The sequence below is a fragment of the Artemia sp. Qi Xiang Cuo genome, chromosome 17 (assembly GCF_049724085.1).
Source record: "Artemia sp. Qi Xiang Cuo chromosome 17, ASM4972408v1, whole genome shotgun sequence".
NCBI lineage: Eukaryota > Metazoa > Arthropoda > Branchiopoda > Anostraca > Artemiidae > Artemia > Artemia sp. Qi Xiang Cuo.
Window position 1 is genome coordinate 22,586,734 of NC_142810.1, and position 15,870 is coordinate 22,602,603.

General features: G+C 37.7%; 1 protein-coding gene across 1 annotated transcript in view; it reads right to left on the reverse strand.

The window, feature by feature from the left end:
• The window catches only part of ebo (exportin ellipsoid body open), a 112,286-nt gene that overhangs the window by 68,536 nt on the left and 27,880 nt on the right, over positions 1 to 15,870 (reverse strand). The gene's annotated exons all lie outside the window — the stretch shown is intronic.

Below are 15,870 nucleotides of genomic sequence, written 5' to 3' on the forward strand. Positions count from 1 at the left end.
CGGCATCAATAAATCTCCATCCTCGATGATTGTATTACCCAAATTTGGATGAAAATTATCTTCATTTAAAGTGTTCGATATTACAACCGATTAGATATTAACCGATTACAAAGATTAGAATTGCTAATATGCCCTTTTGACAAACTGGATGCACGGATCGTGGTTTGATTAAGTTCAAAATCTCCTTAAACATTCCCTGGAAGTTTATCCTTCCTACCCTTACTCTGAGTAGTAGTAGTAGTAGTAGTAGCAATTTTTGCAGTAATAGCAGCGTGAACAGAATGCCTTTTGGTTAATTCAATATCCCTCTCGAGGCGCCCTGAAAATTTCAAATTAATAAACTAAATCTTTCCTGCAATATTGCTCGTTCATTCTTTTAGCAACCTGAATGCACAAGGTGTGTTTTGATTTAGTTCAACATACACCCAAATATTTACAGAAAGTTTCGCCTTAATAGCCCCGGCCTCATTCGAATTAGTAGTCGTAGCAGTAGTAACAGTGGTAACGTCCACATAGTGCCTTTTGGTAAGTTCAACATCTCCCTCAACTTACCCTAAAAATTTCAACTTAATACCCTACACCCTTCCAAAGATAGTGTTTATTTGCGCTTTTGACAACCTGCATGTACATAGTGTTTTGATTTAGTTGAAGCTCCTTCTAAACATTCCCAGAAAGTTTTAGTGAATACCACTAGCCTCACTAGTAGCAATAATCGTAGTAGCAGTAGTAGAAGTATGCACACGTTACATTTTGGTTAGTTCAAAATTCGCTTGAAGATACCCTGAAAGTTTTAACTTAATCCTCTGAACCCTTCTAAGATATTGCAGGCACATCCTTTTGACAATCCATGGGCTAACAGTGTGTTTTGACTTAATTCAACATCCTATTAAACATTCCTTAAAAGTTCACCGTAATACCTTTAGCTGAAATAATAGCAATAGTCGTAGTAATAGTAGTAGCATTAATAGCAGTCAGCATGCACATAGCACCTTTTGTTTTTATTAACTTCCTTCTTAAAACACACTAAAGTTTCAACTTAATACATTAAATAGTTCCTGGGGTATTGCTGGTGCGTCCTTTTGACAACCTGTATGCAAATAATGTATTTTGATTTAGTCTCAACTTGACTTAATTGGCTTAAGTCCCGTCCGTCCTCGAAGGTCGTTTTGGGACCTCCTCTTTAACCAGTTCATTGGTATGCCTCCTGAAGGTGCTTATGTTATCGGCCAGGCGGAGTTGTGGCAGGTTATAGGGTGAAAAGTTTTCTTTCCATCTCTTCCGGGGGCGATCTCTGGGGCGGGAACCGTTTACTCATCCATCGAAGGCTATCTTTGGAAGACGAATACTAGCCATGCATTGAGTATGTCCTAGTCATTTGAGTTGTTGTAATTTTGTTTAATCCAGTATTGTCAGTTTGACATTCCGATTATGGAGAAGCTTGGAGTCGAAGACTCTGTCGTGGTAGGTTATACCAGCGATGCGTCGTAGGGATTTGGTTTCAAAGGCAGCTCGGCGACACTGATCGTCTATTTTAGGCGTCCAGGACTCACAGGCATAGATGGCAATCGGGATAATGAGGGAGTAGAAAAGTCTCGTTTTGAGGATTGTTGATAAATTCTTATTCCTCCAGATTGGCATTAGGGCTTTAAAACTAGAGTTCGCAAATGTCAGGCGTCTCTTGATGTCTTAGAGTTGGTTTTTATCAGAAGTAAGTAAGCTCCGTAGGTAGGTGAAGTCTTCCACCCACTCAATGATATCTCCATCAAGTCTCAACATTGCCTAAAATTTTCATCTTAATACCCTTAGCGTTAGTATTTTTATTAGGACTAATAATACTAGAACTAGTAGTAGTAGCATGCAAGTATTGCCTTTTGCTTAAATCAATAAAAAGCCCAGTAAGCTTCAACTTTATAATCCAAGTCGTTCCTAGGCTATTGCTGATGCACCATTTTGACGACCTGCATGCACACAGTGTGTTTTCATTCAGTTCAACTTCACCCTCAATGTTCCTTGAAATTTTAACCTTCACCTCAGACTTAATGGTAGTTGCAGTGACAATAGTAGCAGCATTAGCAGTAGTAGAATCATCATGCCCTAGAAGTTTTAACTTAATACCATAAGCCGTTACTGAGATATTGCTGATACACTCTTTTGATAACTTGTCTGAACACAGTGTGTTTTAAATTAGTTCAACTTCCCCCTCAAAATTTCTTAAAATGTTCATCTTAATAATCTTAGCCTTGGTAGTAGTCACAATAGAAGTAGTAGTAGCAGTAGTTGTAATGGTAGTATTAGCAATAGCTTGCACTTATTGCCTTTTTTTCAAATTCGTATTCACATTCGTTTAATCAAATAGCTTTCGTAGCAAACAAAACTGCACGCTAAATTATGGTATTTTTACAGTCATTTATTTTTACAGGAATTTGCAAATCTGTTCGTTCGGCACTTGACGGGTTGTAGTCTGTTCTGATGCCTGGTGAGTTTGGGGGTCGGTGTGGTTGGAGGAAGAATTGAGCGATGTTTCTCGTTTGACATGAGTGATTTTCCGAATCTCATTATCAAATCGTTCTTCGGGCGAACAAAATGGGCAAACTCATAACCACAAGGGCATGCTCGTAACTCCCATTCCTGGGTCCAAGAATTATTTTAGTAGCACGTTTTTTAATATCTTCTAGTTCCTCTGACATGTAGGCAGTGTTTTGTGCCTGGGGACCCCGGACAGGACAACAATATTCAAGGATTGGCCTGATATATGTCGTGTAAGCCAGTAAGAGTTGACGATCTCAGAAACCCAGCCTTCGCATACTCGTTAGACTTTAGATTGAGTATTGTAATATCTCGTTTGACCGGGTTGAAGTGTAGAACTTTCGATTTCTGCTCGTTGAGTTGCAGGCTTTTAGATTTACACTGGTTAACAAAGTCCAAAAATAGTGTTGGTTCAAACTGCTGTTTTTCTACTGATTTTTCTACTGTGTATTTGAGAAGCAAAGACAAGTCGTCAACGAACTTGAAACGCTCCTCGAATTCTGCAAGGATTTTATTGATGACTGCAAGGAATAAAAGGGCAGCTAGTTTCGTTCCTTGGGGACAGCCACAAGTAAGTTCGGTCCACTCAGAGCGGATATCACCGGCAAATAACGGATATACCGATTGCCGTCGCCCTCGCAGAAAATATCTCACTAATAGCAGCAAGTTTTCTCAAGCTCCCATCTCTTTTAGATTTGTCAGTCAATGAGGTGCTCTATAAGGTCGAATGCTTTCCTGTAGTCTGCCAAAAGTAAATCGATAACACTGTTTGGGCTGTCCAGCCACTCAACTATCAAATGGTACATCCGCACTGCCCTTCATCATTCCCCGAAATTTCCAACTTAATACCCTACCCTAAACCATTCCTGAGATACACACTTTTGACAATCTACATGCATAGAGTGTGTTTTCATTTAGTTCAACTTTCTACTCAATATTCCCTGAAAGCTTCACCTAAATGCCCTTGGCCTTTTTGGCCACCAAAAGTCAAACTCTAGGCTTTGTAGAAGTCACAATAGTTGCAGTAGAACTAGTTGCAGCATTAGTAATAGTAGTAACCGTAGTATTAGCAGCAGTAGCAGTATGTGCATTGTCTTTTGGTCAGTTGAACACCCCCCCTAATCATGCACTAGAAGTTTCAACTTAATGCACCAAGCCGTTCATAAAATATTACTGGTATACCCTTTTGACAACAGTTATGCACATAGTCTGTTTTGATTTGGTAGTAGAAGTAACATGCACATAATGCCTTTTTTGTCGATTGATCATCTCTCCATCATGGAAGTTCCATCTGAACACCCTAAGCCATTTCTGATATGGTGCTCTTTTGACAACTTGCATACACACAGTGTGTTTTGATTTAGTTCAAGTCTCCCTTCGAAATTTTCTGAAACCTTCACCTTGATTTCATTAGCAGTAGTCGTAAAAGAAGTGATAATTGTAGCAGTAGTAGTAGCATGCACATATGGCATTTTGGTCAACTGATCACCCCCTCCTCATAACTTCCAACTTACACAACTCCCACTTTCCTGATAACAAATACTATATGTAAATAATGGGCGGATTGCATAACTTACAACCCTTGTTCCGAGGGCTTTGCGAGAGTTGACATCCCCAGAGGCGTAGTTGTTGTACCTTTCAACTATGTTGAATAAAATGGGTACCGCTGGGAAAACGGCTATTTAATAAATTTGGAGAAAAAGTACGAGGGAAGGGGGCTTCTTCCCCTCCAATCACTTTTGACTCTTGAAAAGAACATTAGAACTTTTGATTTCCGATCAAATGAGCCCCTTCTGAAGTTTCTACAACAAATCTTTTCATACAAAGTGCATTCGTTGCTTTGTTTGTGCCTGTGTTCCCTCGTCCATGTATTCTTGTGTTTGCTCCAGTGCACGGTCCTGTCTTTGTCTCTGTCTTTAATGCTGTAAACCTTTGCTCATTCATTCTTTTGTCTTCTCCTGTTTTTTGTTTCTGTGATCTTTCCGGAGTCCGTTTCTTTGCTTCTTCCTTCTTGCGTTGCTTTGCTCAAAGAAGTACAGAAAAATGTACACAAAGTACACGCATGCTGCAGTAGTCCGACAATAGAAATTATTATTTTTCTGAAGTGCGACCAGCTATGATGGAATTCCTTTTAAAAATGGAGAGAATCAGCTTGAAATCTCTTGAAATGATGACATAAGCTTGCGGACACCATGTTCATAAAAGAACATGGCTCCTAAAGTGACGGGTAAGCTTCAGAGATGGCAGGATCTCAACTAAGGATGATGTGCGTTTATGGCTACCATCCACTGTCTGTAACATTTTTTGTAATGGAAAATGAAAAGCCTAGCAGGTCAAATTATTACCTCATGGTCAGAGATGCATCAGAGGTTACCGGAATCAACAAGAAGCGATACATTTTCATCCTCTTGCAAGAACTGGGATGTCAAATCATTGTACCAAGATCCTTCCCAAAAAATTGTCTGTTGAACAACAGAAAAATATTTTTGTGTGTTTATAGATGGGTCAGAAACTTCAGGTATATTTCAAACCGTCAAAAATGTGGAACAGAAGACGAAACTTGAATTTAAGAGCACAAATCTGAAACCAAGAAGCAGAACCTGGGTGTCAAAACTGAGAATCCAGGCCATGTTGATAGTGTTTTTTATTACACTTGCTAGGGATTGTTAGAATCAGACAGTTAATTCTACTTACCATCCCAAAGTAGTGTATCGTCTTAATGAAGGAGGTAATAGAAGGATTTAATTCAACATTCCCGCCAGCATTCCTTAAAGTCAACTTCTTACCCTTAACCGTTCCAAAGATATTAGAGATACGTCCGTTTGACAACCTGGATGCATATAGTGTCTTTGTCTTTTAATTTGAGATCCCTTAATTTAATCTGTAAATACAGATAATATACTCTCTCAGTTATAATTCGCACTAAAAGATGATTAAGTTAAAACGCATCAGTTTCGTCAATCCGAAAACTCTGTACACGTTTTGGCAGCCATCAGTTATCTATGATGTCATTTATCCATTTTTAAAATCGCTACATTTTCGTCCGTCAGCGACGTTTTTTTCGTTTTTCTGCGGGAGAAAATAAAAGAAGCTTTCAGTATTGATCGCGGCAGCAGAATATCAATGGGATCATTTCTAACACGACCAGTCACTGGACACCACAAATATAGTTTCTTTCTTGTGATTTAGGCATATTATATGAATTGCAAAAAAATTACTGAGCAGAGAATTACTGTCTCTGATCATATATGACTACCGTAGTTGAACATGTAAAAGACTTCAAAATATGGAATAGTCACCCGAAACATATCAACATTGCCAACACTGGAAATTTCAAAGTTTTAGATTTAAATGAGGACTTTCATAGGCATCTCATTATTATATTTGTTTGCGTCAATCAGTAATGGTAGTGATGAAATGCTGAAGTTTACAAAATTGACAGAACTGGAAATAAATGCATACAAACAATGCAAATCCTGTGAAACCTGTAATAAAACGAGGAATACAAGCTTTCACTGTGATAATGATGACGATTGCTTTTGTTTAATTACTGAAAAAATACCCCGTAACTGGGACGAAGCCTCGGCATTATGTAAAAAGAATCCACCAGGCACAAGAATTTCAGTACTCTATAAGTCTAATCGCCATCATATTCTTTCAAAAATCCTTAAACAAGATAGCGTTGAACACTCCTGGATTGGACTTTCAATAAAAGAATCTACGGAAGACAGTTATGCTGTCTCTACCCATATATGGGATGATGGCCAAATACTCAATCCTGTAGAATCTTACCATCAACTTTATGATGACAGTAAACTCAATCCTATGGAATCACGCCTTAGGAAATGTTTGTATATGAAAAACGATGGAAAATATGACGAGTCAGATTGTGATGTCCTTAAGCACTTTAGCTGCATTGTTCCACTTGGTTCTCGTAAGGCTATTAAATTTTTTGAGCATGGGGAACCACTACCCCTTCCTGATATGATCAATTGTAATATAAGTAAAACCTTTCAAGAAGAGCTTTGTAATGACCATTGTGCCTGCTTAGTATTAGAAAATTTTCCAATGACATGGGAGGAAGCTGCAACTAAGAGTTGTATTTCAAAGATTTCCCAAAAAAAACTCATCGAGTTAAACAAAGAGCTTTATCCAGAATTTTTGAAGTTCATAAACAGAGTTACTAAAGATAACAAGAATCTCGAGGTTTGGACTGGCTTAACAAAAGAAACGAATGAAACTGAATGGTATTGGCTAAATGAACAGAAAGAAAGAAAACGGTTTGATGTCCCCAAAGCTTGGTGGGATGAAGGTGAACCGAAAGACTATAGGACTAAAACGGCAGTTTCAATAACGCAGGATGGGAAGCTAAGAACTTGGCCTTACAATGGAAAAGAATTACCATTTGTGTGTCAGATACTTTGCAGAAAAACAAAATATGGCAGTTGTAGGAAGCCAATTTCTGCCCCAAATTCAGAAGCAACTACGATAGAAACGACTACAACAGAAACCCCTGAATTATCCATTAGTATAGATACGATGGACCCTAAACAACTCAACCTGTGTGAAAACGAAGAGATTCAAAGTCATAACTGCACTGGTACTAATCAAATGTGTAAATGCACGACTTACATTGAAGAATATACTGATTGGAACACTTCGGAAAATCTCTGCAAAAGGATCAATTCGAGAGCGACTCTCTTTTCTTTAGATAAGAGCCGAATGGATGATTTTTTTTATCAAATATCTCACAAGGAAAGAGCTATAAAGATGGACTTTTGGATTGGTTTAACTAAAAGAGAAAATGAAAATTGGACATGGTTAGATGGTTCTCTGTTTAAAGAGACAGATATTCAATGGATATCAGATCCATCATCAAATGAAGAAACTACCCTTTGTGCTGCGTTAAGATGGGACACGGCGATTTCTCCTAAAAACCAAAATTCTGCTACATTAGTTGAAATGTCTTGCAATTTCAAGGGTCTACCAGCATTGTGTGACTTCATGCTTAAGGATAGTAAAATATATAGAAAGGATTTGCTAAACCTTCTAAAAATCGGATTGAACAAAACCAGTGGTTATCAGGAAAATAAACAACAGTTACCCAGTGAAAATATAAGTCGTCTCAACGAATTATATGAGGCTCAAGAATTTACGGACACGTACCTCCATTTCTCGAAACTAAAAAAAGCTTTGAATTTAACAATCACAGGAGGTATGATTCTTAACGATATTAATGCAACTAAGAATGAAATAGCAGACAAAATAAAAAACATTACTACAGAACTTCAAAACGTCCTAGAGCAGTACCCTGCTCTTGTAAGCCAATTCGAAAACTCGACTGAAAAGAACACAACTGAAATAGGTAATATTGTAAAACTTACATTACCACTTCTTCGTCGGTTAGACTTTTTAAGAAAAACCAGAGATAACTACAAGGATGAAGCCTTTATTCCGTCAAACATTCAAGGGGGAATTAGAATTGGTAAAGTAAAATATAACAATGAATGGACAACAATATTGGCCATGGTAGCAATGTTGATTGCTACATTAATTATAATTGTCATTGGGGTTTGTCCTTAATTATATATTAATTATAGTTGTCATTAATTATAATTGTCATCTCCTCGCATTGCTGCGAGATGATCATGAATGACGCAATGTTAAATAATAGAGGCGAATGGTACGCAAAATGGAAAAAAGAAAAACAAGTTTAGCACCAGATGATATGCATAGGAAGAGAAACGAAAAACAAGTTTAGCAGAGTAAAATACATCATAAATTTGTCCTTTACAAAAAATTATGTATGTAAAATTACTTGGCCAATTCAAACACATAAAGATGTTAAAGAAAAACAATAATAATAGATTTGCTTGCTGTACAACTCAAGTCCGAGTCTAAGTGAATAGCTACTATTCTAATAGTTAACTTTGTTGCTTTGGAGCTGCAACGTTTGGTCTAAATTTGGAACCGAGCTTCGTTCAGTACCAGACACTCGGAAGGCGTGTATATATGTGATTCTCGAATTACGCATTAGAATAATTACCCTATTATTATTTCGTTTTAAGTAATGGGGTGGGAAATTAGTAATTTCAACTGAATTAAGAAATCCTGGCGTGAACTCCAATCCCCTTTCTTGTTTATCCTTTCCATAATCATAACTTTTACTGGATTTGTATTCTCTCGGTAGTCTCAACATTAATTTTGCTTACTTTTTTTTCGACCACCGCTAAAACAACACTTCCTTCATTCCACTGTAATTTTGAATATTTTTCGAATACTTCTTATTCGATTGATCATGCTCGATGTCGTATGTCTTCTAATCACAGACTTTGTTATATACCATTTTCATTTACGATTCGTCGTGATTCTAGCTGTTGCTCTTCTTCTAGCCGCACACTTCTTTCTGCATTGTTTTCGTCTGCAATTCATTGTGGTGCTCGTTGTCACAAGTTTTCTATGCATAAAGTTTCAGTATATAGTGCTTTCGTTTACTTTTGGTTGCGATTCGTTGTGATTCCCACTTTTGCTTCTCTCTGAAACGTACATTTTTTGGCGCATCATTTTCCTTTGGAATTTGGTGTGATTCTCGCTGTCGCTTGTCTTCTAACTGCAGACTTAGTTGTGCATTTTTTTTATTTTCGTTTCGTTGTGAAGGTTGATGTTGCATGTCTTCTAAAGACAGATTTCTTTCGCAATTCGAAGTGATTCTCGCTCTCGCTTGTTCCTTCAGTCCATTGTAATTTTGATTACTTAACGAGTAATTCCTATTAGACTGATTATGCTCGTTGTAGCATGTTTTCTATCCACACATTTTTTTGTGTATCATTTTTGTTTGAGAATCGTTGTGTTTTCCGTTGTTGCTTTTCCTCTAACCGTAGATTTCGCTACACATGGTTTTCGTTTGCGATTCATAGTGATGCTCGTTGCTGCAAGTTTAAGCACAAATTTTGTTGCGCGTCATTTTCGCTTGCGACTTTTTGTGATTTTCATTGTCGCTTGTCTTCTAGCAACCGATGTAATGAGCACCATTTTAGTTTGTGATTCGTTATGATACTCACTGTCGCATGTCTTCTAACCTTAAATTTCATTGTGATTCATTTTTGTTCATCATTATCTCAGACACTTTTTCCATGCCTTTTGCTTTAGTTGTTCGGATTCATTCACTATCATGTATAATTTCGCATGACATCATCGTTACTCAAAAACCTCTTTTCCAGCTTTCGGATTCGGATGATTTTACGTTTCAGATTCCCGTTTGTGTAGCCCATTAGCTAGTGGACGAAGTCGTAGAAAAAGCTAAGCTAAGTAATTTGGAAACTGCAGAAGTAGCAGTACAATTCGACCATGTAAGCAACAATATCCAAATAAATTACCTTTATTTGCTACTTTTTCTTCAGGAAAATGGAGGGCTCATCAGTGAATATATACATCGTTAAAAGGTCCCAATGACTTCTAATTAAAACTTGCGTATTTTACGGCACTGTCGTAGGTTAGTACTGGGAATTGTGTGTCGCAGCTTCTAGCCGTCGAACACAGCGACAGCGTTGTTCTTCTAATCGCATATTTCATGTTTATAAGCGTTTTTACGAACGAGCGGAAAACGAAAATTTTATACTTTTTAACAAAAAAACATTAATGCCGTTCAACACTGGGACGGCGTTGTTCTTCCAATCGCAAATTTTTTTGTTTATATGAAAGTTACTTTTTAAATGGATATGACTATGACGCGATTCTCACGAGAAATATTTTCCTAAAATTAAGAGTCCAAACAAATTTTCTGTAAGCCGTGACCTATCTAGATCGTTTTTTTTGTCAGGCCAGATAATATTAGCATGAAAAGTTTTAGAAATATTTATCAACCCTTTTCGAGAAAAAATAAATATGTAAATACATACAATAATTACTCCCTTAAACAAAGTAGGTAGAAATATGTAAGTAAAATACAAACAACCAAAAGCTTACTTAGTTGGCGTTAAAAGCTTTGATGATCCTGAATCTCTATCAACATACCAACACTCCAAGCTACATATAACGGTTGATATATGCAACCTAGTAAAGAACGAACCATTTTTTTTTTTTTTTTTTACAAAAAAAACGTTAAGTGAGAGCAAAGTTTCATGTGAAACTGGTTCAGGAGTGGTAACTACGATTTCGATTAATCTCAATGGTAAAAGTTTATTACGAAAACAGATGTATGGAAATTAAAAAAAAAATAGCCAAAAAACCATAAAAAGGAACCGGATCCAGATGAAAACTGCAACATTAGAATCACCACTGTCGTAAACCGTATGCAGAAAAGTTAGAGCCCCCGACTCGAACGACAAGGAAAATCACATTTTTGTATGACTAACAATAATATGTCCTCTGTTTTTCTTTCCTTTTTTTCTTTGCCACTGAACGAGAACTGGAAGAACATAGCGAGCTGTGTAAGGGTTCATTTGAAAGTAAGTTGTCATATATTCATGCTTGTTTTTTTGTTTTTTTGCAACAAGACGTTTTGGATTCTATGGCCGTACTGGCTTAATGATGGAGTTCGAATAAGGTCAACCTACCTTGTACCCATCACTTATCAAGCATGCAATATTGGAGTCCTTGAGAGTTTGCTGAGTCATCCTGTCATCTTAGTCAGTCCTGTCATCATCGATTTTTGTTTTGGATTCTATAGCTTAATGGGTGGTGTTCGAATAAGGTCAACTTACCTTGTAGACATCACTTATCAAGAATGCAATATTGGTGAACTTGAGAGTTTGCTGAGTCATCCTGTCATCTTAGAAAAAAATCCGATCGTGTAACTTAAGTCGTCAAATCTTCTGACTAATTTTTCCGTCCATCAAATGTGAGGTTTAATTTTTATTTATTTTTATAGTTTTTTTTATTATTTTTTTTTTTTTTTAGAACACCCTTCTATCTTCGAACGAACAATATACAGTGCTCGTTAAGCAAAAACAGAATATTTCAAATAAAATACAATTGTTTACTTCAAGTATAAGATGACGAATGACGTCATGCATCGCCAATTATAACCATAAATGAAGTCTATTAAAACTTCAATCATGATTTATAAAAACAATGTGATGTCATTAGTAATGATATCACGTACTAACATAAGAGTTAAGTCCCCTCATTAGTAAAACACTTATAAACATGTGGTAGCACATCTGTTATTGACGACCTCATTCGTTCTTTACTAGGTTCCAGCGAAGAATAATCTGAAGGTTTTTCCTGTGTGTGATATACACAAAGACCTCGCTTTAAATAGATTTCTGTTTTGATTTAGTTCAACATTCCTAGAAAGCTTTATCTTAATACCCTTAACCTTTTTGAGAACATATGATCAAACATTCTTCCTCCCCCCTTATTCAAAAACAAACACTATGTGTTGACAGTTTGCAAATTTCATAGCTTACAGCCCCTGCCCTTACACTTACAGCTATGGGAAGTCATTTTATATCAAGAGGCATAATTCTTGGACCTATCAACTATGCTGAACCAAATGGCTATTTTAAATTTAGATCGGATGTCTTTGGAGGGGGGGGGAGTGCAGCAAATGAGAGGCAGTGGGGAGGGGGGGGGGTCACGAAATTAAGAATGGGACTGTTCGACCAATGAAAGGAAAATCGGAAGCGTTTACAAACGCAAATGCTGCACCTAAAAAGAAAAAAGTTCTCATAGGTTATTATCAAAGATTCATACCAAACTTTGAAACGATTGCAAAACCACTAACAGACTTTATAAAAAAGGTAGCGGTAAACCCCGTAAACTGAAAAGAAAAAGAGCAAGGTACTTCATTCTCTCAAATATAGCCTAAAGCTTAAGCCTAGTAGAACGGTAGTGGGTTAGGTTAGCCGAATGCAAAGCGTAACATTCCTAAAATATGTATTTACCTAGTATAATTATCAAACAGTCTGTAGCAACAAACTATAAGGAGCGACTCGGCCCAATAGTAACATCAAGTTTAAAAAAAATGGAGTTTTGACAGCAATAGATATAACAACAGAATTGGCTTTTTATGCTGATCCCAAATATATAAAATTAGATAAGTTTAATTTTACCTATCAAACTTTTCTTAAAAAGCCGGATAAGTTTGAAATAATGTCGTTTTTCGTACACCATATATACAGTGCGGTAAGTATTGATATATACGGCATGATATACAGGAAGAACAATCAAACGAATATACAAACTAAACAATTAGGGTGATTCATTTGAAAACAGCGCTTAATGAAAACAAAATGCTGGGAAATCCGGATTTTTCAATACAATTCATAATACAAACAGACAGTTCAGATTACAAACCGATCCATAACTATTTCAAGAGTACAGTGAGGCAGAACACACAATCATGCAAGTTTCTAGAAATAAACCATAGCAAAATCGAAAAAAAATGCTTAGTATACACGGTTAAAAAAGTAGATTATTATATTTATGGACGAAACTTTAAGATAATCACGGATCACAACCCTTTGCGTTGCATAAAGATAATAAAACCGAATAACCAGTGACTTTCTAGATGGGCCTTTGTCTCCAAGAATATTACTTGAAAATTCAAACTAAACCCGGGAGGGAGAATGAGAATACCCATGGCATGTTCCAATTATGAAAAAAAAAACAGGAGAGGGGAAAGAATGAAAAAATAAAAATAAGTACGCACAATTAATTCCTTCTATTTGATAGATGGCACTTTTTGGACAAAGAGACTACCGGCGGAAAAAGAAGTGACGGAGGCCCTTGCAATAAATAATATTAATTCCATCAAGTACTGGACGAAGCCAGAGAGTATCCTGCTGGTTACAGATAAACATAACCGACCGGCGGTAATGCCTGACCGGATATCAATGGGGGAGGGGGGGCATTATAGGCTTTATTCCAGGAAGTGAGGTAGCTGGTAGATTTTCCCACCAGAGGGGGGGCTACTAGAACTGCTAAAGCACCTCCACCGAAGCCACGACCAAATAACGCTTAATGAAATGTATCAACGGTTGAAAAACTTTGTGCGTGTTCGTGGTCTATATAAAACCATTAAAAAATTGGTGGATGGGTGCAACTATGTGGCGCGGAAGGAAGAAGATCTTCGCAAACGCCAGTTGCTATCAAACCATAAGTGCAGAGGTACAGCAAGGGCCCACACCTTGACCCCAGTCCCTGGTAGAACCAAATCCCTTCATCCGTGGTATCACCCTCAACCATAAGTTTGAGAGGATAAGAGGCTAGGCCGACTGTCCATCCCTATTGAATCTGAACTATACAGTTTTGCATATCAAATCCCCAAAAGATTGCAGGGTCAGGTCCACTTGCCCCTACTTCGAATATCGTCATCCCCCCACACACCAAAACATCCGCCATCCCCTTAAACCTTATCATACTCCTATACACTCCCGTGATAGGAATAATCCAAAACAACTGCTATCTAACCAAGGATATTCCTCTAGGATTGTCCACCAACGTATACAAACTCCAGGCGGGAATCGGCCACTAATGCGGAAATCTGGTATCTCGCCATCGATATACGGTACAGAAAAGAAACAATAAAACCGGAACTCCCCGCACCAACCCCTCTAATCCTTACATATAAACTTACAGACAAGGCCTTCCTTGATATTTTCGTCGACAGTCGTGAAGGTTCAGACAGTGACGTTCTAGAATTGTTATCAAGAGTGGAGGAGGTAAAAATGTTATCAACTATGATTGAAAAAGTATTTACAGCGAAATAACTAGAAAGTGAATTTTTTTAATTGTGTTTGGTTCGTTTTCCTCAATTAGCCGATTCATGAATTTCTGTACTTTTGTCACATCCAACCTATGACACATTTACCGTACCCCATACTACCCAGCAAGACAGAAACCCCGTACCACATGTTCACCTAGAAGAGGGAAATAGTGTTAAAGGAGGAACAGATCAACCCAAAGAAGAAGATAAGAAGATGGACTCAAATATTTAAAAATCTGGTTTAATGAAGTTTAAAGTTTTTCTGTGAAGTAAAGCTTCAGTTTTTTCCCTTTCTTTTGACTCGTGAGTTTACAGCCAGTATAGCGTGGAGGCGGCCATTTAACTTAGGATGAAGGTATTGGACCCTTTGCCCCAATTATAAGACAAAAGCCCTTTTCGATAGCTAAATTCATCCTGGCTTTGGGACCCTTCGTTTCATCCCAGCCCCACCTTCCCTTAAATGTTTTGATTTTCCTTTCCAGCTCGTTTTGGTAATTCTTCGCGTACGCATTGCCATTAAGGCTCGCTAATTAGCAGTAATTTAGTATAGGCAGACTGTCTATGACTCATCAGCCAGCCAGACGCAGGGTCTTATGATTAAAGTCGGTGGGGTCGCGGACCCTGTTCGGAGCCACTGATTCGGCGCGCAGAGGACAACGCATCGTCCCCCTTTGATGTTACTGATTAGCCGAACTTTCACAGGTGCTTTCTCATTCTTTTTTATATGCTTGGAAGAGAACTTGTTATTAAGTTCTGGTATAGCTATTTGAGATGTCTTTCACGAGGGAAAGTGGGTTTGGGTTAATTTCGAGAATAAGGCAAGCGGTCGTTCGAGCCGGATCATTTTCTTCACCACTGACTCCAACTGCGGGCGTCGGGGATTAGTAGTGGCGCGAGAATAAGAAAGATTTGAGTTGTTATTGAAGATATCACTAAAGACGCAATCTGTCTAAATTGTATTATCAAGATAGAAACGGAGGACTGTTCAGTATTTCCTCGTCCAGCAATCTAGCCGTAACAACCAGGGGCTTGTGACACCGTGGGCTAAATACTGTGGAACTAACTCCCCATAGATAATAGGCTGCATTTGTAGCAGCCGTACCGGCTTTAGCTGTGGAACCACCACAGCATAATATTCTATAGATGTAGCGTAACATTCCCGTTCAATCACTCGTGATAAAAGCACGCCGTGAGGTAGTCACCTAGCATTCGTTAGGTAGGCTGTTAAATATTTACCTAGTTACGCTTATCACCCCTCCCTCCTTTATTAATTCGTGGGACATTTTCAAAATCATTGAGTTCAGCTCGACATGGCTCATTTCCTTTTTCGAATTAATTTTTACTTTATAGTGGCTTTTCATCAGTGCAATCAACAATACCAAGTCTCACACAAATATGGCATCGATATTTCAACCCATAAAGCCTTAATTACTTGAAGGTATCTTATAATCTCAAAATTAGATTACTATTAAAGACCGGCTTAGGAGTATTTACATCTGGATTTCTTACATGGATTAACATTCGGAATACTCGATTGATAGGTCCTATTGCTCTTTATTCTGATGATGCAGTTAAACATCCTGAAAGATTGAATACCATTAGCCAAAGAGCCTCTTTATCGTAATATCATTTTC